Consider the following 6,853-nt stretch of genomic DNA (forward strand, 5'->3'; position numbering starts at 1 on the left):
TTGTGCTTCAATAAATACATTTATAAGTGCAAAGCTTATTTTTTAAAATCCAGGCACTAAAAATAATATTCACTTTTAGCGATATAGATATTTTGTAAAATTTTACTGCCTTGGTAATTTTCAGGAGGCCATATTCACATATTTAAATCTTCACTTTTCTAGGAGTCTTGTTACTGTCTGAACACATGATTAATGACAACCCTAAAATAGACTGCAAATAAAAATATTATCACAATGGAATTGAGTTTTATTGGTCACTGTTCAAAGAGAAAATTGTATTATGTAGGATCAGATCTCATACTCTAAATGTCATTTCCCATAAAAGCTCATTGCTCTCCTTGGGGCACTAGCTCTTTCCACTTTAAATATCCTAGGAACACTCTGCTTTTAGAGGACTCTCTGTGATAGAGAGTCTGTTCCTTTGTCATGGGTCAGAGAAATAAAAGAGAATTCTGATCACATGGAGAGGATTCCTTGTATAGGATGACACAGAAAATAGATTACCACTTAAAAGATTATTTATTTTATTTATGTAGTTTTTTTCAGTTTATATGTTACCCTCCTATACAGAAACATTTGCAATGAGTTTAAGAAATTCTATGACATCAGGTTACCACAATATTTCCTCGAGCTCTGGCACTTTATAACCTTATGATTCAAAATTTATTGTCAGGTTCACTCTCCCATTTATCCTCAGGGTAGTGAGAGACACAATATTGGTATGAACCAATTTGGAAATTAATCAAAATTCCAACAGACCATTACTGGCAGAGCTTAAGTTTGCACTCAGTTCTTTTTCACTCATTCTAAAAAAAAAAAAAAATCAGTTCTTTTCACTCTGCCCTGCTGCTGTTTCATGCGCTCCCACAAACACAGAACCCATGTGTCATGATCAGCACATCAGAGCAAAAACAAAATATATCATGCTAATCATTTCTTTCATGTATTCCTTCTCTAAATTTTTAATTGTACTCAAAACATGAACATTTCATTATTTATCTATTACTAAACAAATATCTCCAAAATAAATGGCTTAAAACAATACTCGTGTATTTTCTAGTATGTTTGGCAGATCAGTGACCTAGGTGTGGCTCATCTGCTTTGGGGCCTCTCACAAGGCTGCCATTGAGGGTTACAGTCATCTCCAGGTTCAACTGGAGGATCTGCGTCCACACTCACTCAGTGGTTGTAGACAGGATTTGGCTCCATTAAGCCTGTGAGTTTGAGGATCTGGGTTCTAGCTGGGTGATGGATGGAAGCCTCCCTCAGTTCCCGGCCAGGTGACCTCTGCATCAGAGCCAACCTGTGCAAAGATCCAGGGAGGGACGTCATGATCTTTTATAACCAAGCCACAGTGCATCACCCCATTACTTTGCCACACCCTCTTCATTCACATTACGTCACTGCATTCAACCCAGTTTTAAGGGGAAGTGATGACACAGGAGTGTGGACAGAGAGGAGGCAGGTGGTGGAGACACTGGGAGCCATGTCCCAAAGGGCCCACCACAAACATACTCACATTACAATGGATATTTTTTAACTCAAATCTTACAAATTCTCTTAAGGACAACATGAGGGACGAATTCATGTCTATTTGGGACGATTTGTTTCTTTATTCACTCAGAAACATAGACTTTTTGGAAGACCCTTTTTGAAAGACTAGATGCTCAGAATATAGGAAGGAGTATTTTATTCTTGCCTCCAGGGGTTTGGTTTCTGTCTATGCAGGAGTCAGATGGATGAGCCAGATTGCAAACAGGGTTGTGATGAGGGTAAGGAGGGAGAGACAGCATCTTTCCAGGCCAATGGATCTCTTCTGTAGTGATGTCTCCTGTCAGGTAGTAACATCATTTTATGATTAAAAGGTGTTGTATTCAGTGAACCGATCAAGACCAATCTTATTCCTCCATAGGAAAATGGGAGCAAATAAGTATAATTATAAAACTATGGTATAAGTCCGGACAGTTGGTACAGAAAAAGGAGTGGTCACAGCTGCTCTGAAGAGCACTGAGAAAATGTTTTCCTGGAGGAGATGGACTTAGATTTAAGTTTAAAAAATCAGTATCCCCATAGGATGGCTGGGTGTACGTGGTTGGCAGTACCATTCAGCAAGACAAGGGATCCCTGAAAAGAAGCAGGTTTAGATACAGTGTGAGATGGTATCATACCATGACATTCGTCAGGGTTCACTTGAAGAAAATAGAAGGCATGCTGTCTAATTAAACAAGAAGGGGACTTAGTAGAGTTTCCTGCAAAACCCCTAGGAGGGCCCAAGGAGCTGGCTGTAATCTGAGTTATCACAGGACAACTTTCAACACACACGCACACATGTCCATTACCCTGCCTCTCTGGAAATGCCACACGTTGATGAAGCAAACATTTCTACTAGTCTCACTTCTATAACTATAACTGTAAAAAAAAAAAAGTCTGGGGAATGCAGTCTCTCTTCAGCTCTGCTAGAAGGAGACTGAAACAGTGGGAGCCATTTCTCAGTATCTGTCACATTTCAATTTTAAATATGTTGTATGAAGTGCCTGTGGGTCACCTTGTGGAAATGACCAACAAGCAGTGGATACACAATCATCCCTTGGTATCCTAAAGGGAATGTTTTCAGGACCCTCTGGGTTTTCCAGGTGGCTCAGTGGTAAAGAATTTGCCTGCCAATGCAGGACATGGAGGAGAAGCAGGTTTGATCCCTGGATCCGAAGATCCCATGAAGAAGGAAATGGCAACCTACTCCAGTATTCTTGCCTGGGAAATCTCATGGACAGAGGAACCTGGTGGGCTACAGTCCACAGGGTTACAAAGAGTAGGATGTAACTGAATGACTCAGGCACAAAAGATACTGAAGTCCGTGGACGTTCCAGTGCTTCATATAAAATGGCACAGTGTTAAGCATATAAACTAAGGACATCCTCTCATAAACTTCAAATAATCTCTACAATTATTTATAATGTGTAATACAATGCAAATGCTATGCAAATTGTTGCTTTGAGGAATTTTACAGAATTTTTTCCCAAATACTTTGGACCTATGGTTGATTGAAACTGTGGATGGAGGCAGGTGCTGACGATACTGGTTTGATGTTCAGGGGCAACATTCCAACAAGATGTCTGATAATATCTGCAACTCTGAGACTATGTGTCACCTGTCCCCAAGGTGTGGGAACCAGCAAAGGCTATGGCATTATGTGTTCATTTTAGAAAGAGCCAGGAACATAAGAAACCCTAAATGTTCAAGAACCAATTAGAGCATCTATTTCAGCTATTGTCTAATATTTGAATTTGTTAGCTTCCTGGCTAAATTAATGAGCATTACATGGAAATTAGGGGCTTCCCAGGTGGTGCTAGTGGTAAAGACCCTCCATACCAATGCAGAAAATATAAGAGACGGGTTTGATCTCTGGATCAGGATGATCCCCTGGAGGAGGGCAAGGTAACCCACTCCAGTACTCTTGCCTGGAGAAACCCATGGACAGAGGAGCCTTGTGGGCTACAGTCCATAGGATCATGAAGGGTCTGACACAAGTGAAGCGAGTTAGCATGCACACAAGCTCATGGAAGTTAACATCACCTGAAGCCACTCACTGTTAAACAACTCTGCATGAAACTATGTTAGATTTACCCAAAATTTCTCTCCCTATGATTTCCACCCATGCATTCCTTTCCTGTACTCTGGAGCCTCAAAGAATATGTTTGTGCCCCCTTTCCTTCAAAAGTATCAATGTATCAAAATTTACAGGGAATTCTTAATATTGTGTGCTCCCTCTTTGGCTAATGAGCCATAATTTACTTTGAATGCTTGGCCAACATTTCTGTAAAGAGCCAGTGAGAATCTCAGGGGATTTTGTTTCCTGGTATTGAGCGGGTCTCCATGCTTTGAAGTGATTCATGAAGCTTGATTACCACCACTACCACCCCAACTTCACCTCACCCACCCAGGGCATCTAATTGCCTCCCTCCTACCCTTTGAGGTGTCTGGCCAGGTGCCACGTCTGCTCTGCTTGGTGGATCAGTCATGCTACAGATTGGTTTATGCCTTAACTCCTTTACCCTCTGGAGAAATGTCTTGCAACTTTCTCGCCCCAATTTTCCCATTTGAAGTGTTTTCTTCCCTGAACAATAGCAGTGGACCTAGAGAAAAATCTCCTGCCTCTAAGTGAGTGACCTCAGGGCCAGGTTTCAGGATTCCACATTTAGGTTATAACTTTGAATTTTAAAATATGATTATCAGAGATGAGGCAGTACCAGCGCCTGATGCTAACAGTAAGTACAGCAGGAAAAGGCAGCTGAAAAGGCCCAGGAAACAGTGATACCAGATTCTGTTTCATTAAAAGGAATTGTTTTATAAAGACAATTCTGTAGCATAGGGAAGCTAATGATTTTTACTCTTCTATGGCATGTAGGTTCTGTGCTAGATCTTCCTTTAGCTGGTTTCATTAAAAAACTAAAAGCAAGGTACCTTCTATTTACTCTTCATCATCAACAAGAAAACTGAAGTTCAACGATGTTGAACTTCAACGATGTTCAACGATGAATCCAAAATTCATTCATTCATTCAATGCTCTTCATGATATAGTAAGAGGAAGATCCTTTATGGTCTGACCTATGGCTCAGAGGAACACAAGGAGAGGTTGAGTTTCCAAAAGAATTCTTAGGATGCTCTATGTTTGTATTTTGTTTCATTTTATTATCTCTAGGTCAGAAAAAAAAAGATTTCCTGGGTCATCACATCTGTACATCCCAACCAAAACATCTCAGATCATATCACACCATCATACCTGCTGATCTGAGTTCTCAGCTTCTCTTCCTCTGTAACCAGCTCATATTGGCTTTGGGGCTTTAGTTGTCAGGCAGGAGCCTGGAAGAGAATGTGATTACTTTCAGCAACTTCTAAGATTAGTCACATCCCTCCTACCTGGAGTGAGGAGGGGGCTTGGGATTTAATGAGTGCTAGGTGATTAACCCCTTAGGACAATTAGAATATTGTCTAGGAATTCCATATTCTCAATCCTATTGGCTGTTTGTTTATTGACTTAAGGACTATTACCATTTCAAGAGATCAGGAATCCAGAATCTTTGATCCATTTCCTGTCACTGTCTTTCATTTCATGGGTGAAAGAATTTAGACCCAGAAGGATGGAATGAGAAGATGCCTTTCCCAAAAGCATAAAGAAAATTTGTAAATGAAAATCTGCCAGAACTCAGAGCTATAGTTTCATATGCAAAGTCATTCCCCCCCATCCCAACTATTAACAGAACATTTTCTTCCTTCTTTTGGGAGAGATGGAATCATTCAGAAGTGCATTACCCACAGGTAAACATCAGACCAAATGGCCAGAATCTGGCTTGTACTGACCGTTGAGTGGTGATCTCGACACTCTCTCTTAGAAACTAGAATTCCTAGGAGGAGGTTGCAGTAATTATTTTCTTACATCACATGGTTCCATCATCTTATTTCTCCTGACCAAATGGACCTTAGACCTCTTGGAAAATTTTTACAAATGTGTATTGTATCCATGTCTGCAGTATAAACCCTGTTTCAAATATATATATATACATTGGCAACCTCTCCTTTTCCTTTCAGGAAGTTGGAAACAGATGTTTCAGCTAAACTAATAACTGTGCTTCTGTATTTGTGTTTGGAATTCAAAGAACTTCTATCCAGTGGATTAAAGTCAAATTCATATAATTTTCTCGATGAAGTGGGAAAATAACATGCTTGAGAAATATGAGAACACTTCTGTCGTTGGAAGATATTCTTTATTTACTTAAAAGGATATATGAAGAGCTGTGTATGAACAAGCTTTGCCCAATTACTGTGACACACATCTCCTGCTCTATGTTATAAGAACTTACTGACATATTGCTTTATAGCATGCTAATGCTTTAGAAGTAGCCTATGTCCTATCTGCATAGGCAAACCCAACCTTCGTAGGGACCAATAAACCATGATTTTGTCTTTATCCTTTTCATGGTTTTTCCTCCAGGAATTATTCGCATTACAGAATTCATTTTCATAGTAAATGTGCACTAAATATCTTTCTTTTCTTATCAGTGAATATTATTTATTGTCTATCATATTCCAGACTCTCAGGAAGTAAAGATAAGTAAGACTTGGTTCCTGCCTTCAAAGAGCTCATAGTTTCATAGAAAACACACACATGAATTCAGCCAACCATGTACAATACAGAAAATGCTCACAGTGCCACCTGGTGAGCTCAGATCTTCCCATGTGCTTCCCCTTTAACACCCATGAGGGAAGTCTAGCTGGCCCACATTCATAGATTAAGAAATCCAGGGTGGCAGAGTGAATAACCTACCTTGTATCCAAGAACAAGTAGGTTGCAGGGCATACTGGAATCCTGATTTCTTACCCAGTGCTCACCAGTCCTCATCATCAGCCTTAGAAGTGGGATTCCTGCATTATAGAGCTGAATGAAGCCTAATAAGAGAGGAGTGGGCACCTGCAGAAACCTGCTTCCTTTTATCTTCTCTGTATTCTCAGCCTCCTCTCAGTGAGAGAAGCAGATCTGGGAAGAATGTGTCCTGGTATCCAAATTCCTGCCCTAATGTGGACAGCAACCCACTCCTTTCCTGGGGCTTCAACTCAGCCTTTCTGCTCATTCAGTTCAGTTCAGTTCAGTTGCTCAGTCGTGTCCGACTCTTTGTGACCCCATGGACTGCAGCATGTCGAACCTCCCGGTCCATCACCAATTCCCAGAGTTTACTCAAACTCAATGTCCATTGAATCGTGATGCCATCCAACCATCTCATCCTCCATCATCCCCTTCTCATCCCACCTTCAATCTTTCCCAGCATCAGGGTCTTTTCAAATGGTTTGCTTTTATTTT

General features: G+C 40.5%; 1 long non-coding RNA gene across 1 annotated transcript; it reads right to left on the minus strand.

The window, feature by feature from the left end:
• Positions 1 to 1,616: 1,616 nt before the first annotated feature.
• On the minus strand, positions 1,617 to 6,422 carry LOC129622536 (uncharacterized). The gene is made up of 4 exons (XR_008700045.1): positions 6,323 to 6,422; positions 4,781 to 4,860; positions 4,462 to 4,605; positions 1,617 to 1,831 (listed from the first exon to the last, which is right to left on the minus strand). It is a non-coding gene; the product is annotated as an uncharacterized LOC129622536 (long non-coding RNA).
• Positions 6,423 to 6,853: the final 431 nt, after the last annotated feature.

Source organism: Bubalus kerabau, chromosome 11, assembly GCF_029407905.1.
Source record: "Bubalus kerabau isolate K-KA32 ecotype Philippines breed swamp buffalo chromosome 11, PCC_UOA_SB_1v2, whole genome shotgun sequence".
Lineage (NCBI taxonomy): Eukaryota > Metazoa > Chordata > Mammalia > Artiodactyla > Bovidae > Bubalus > Bubalus kerabau.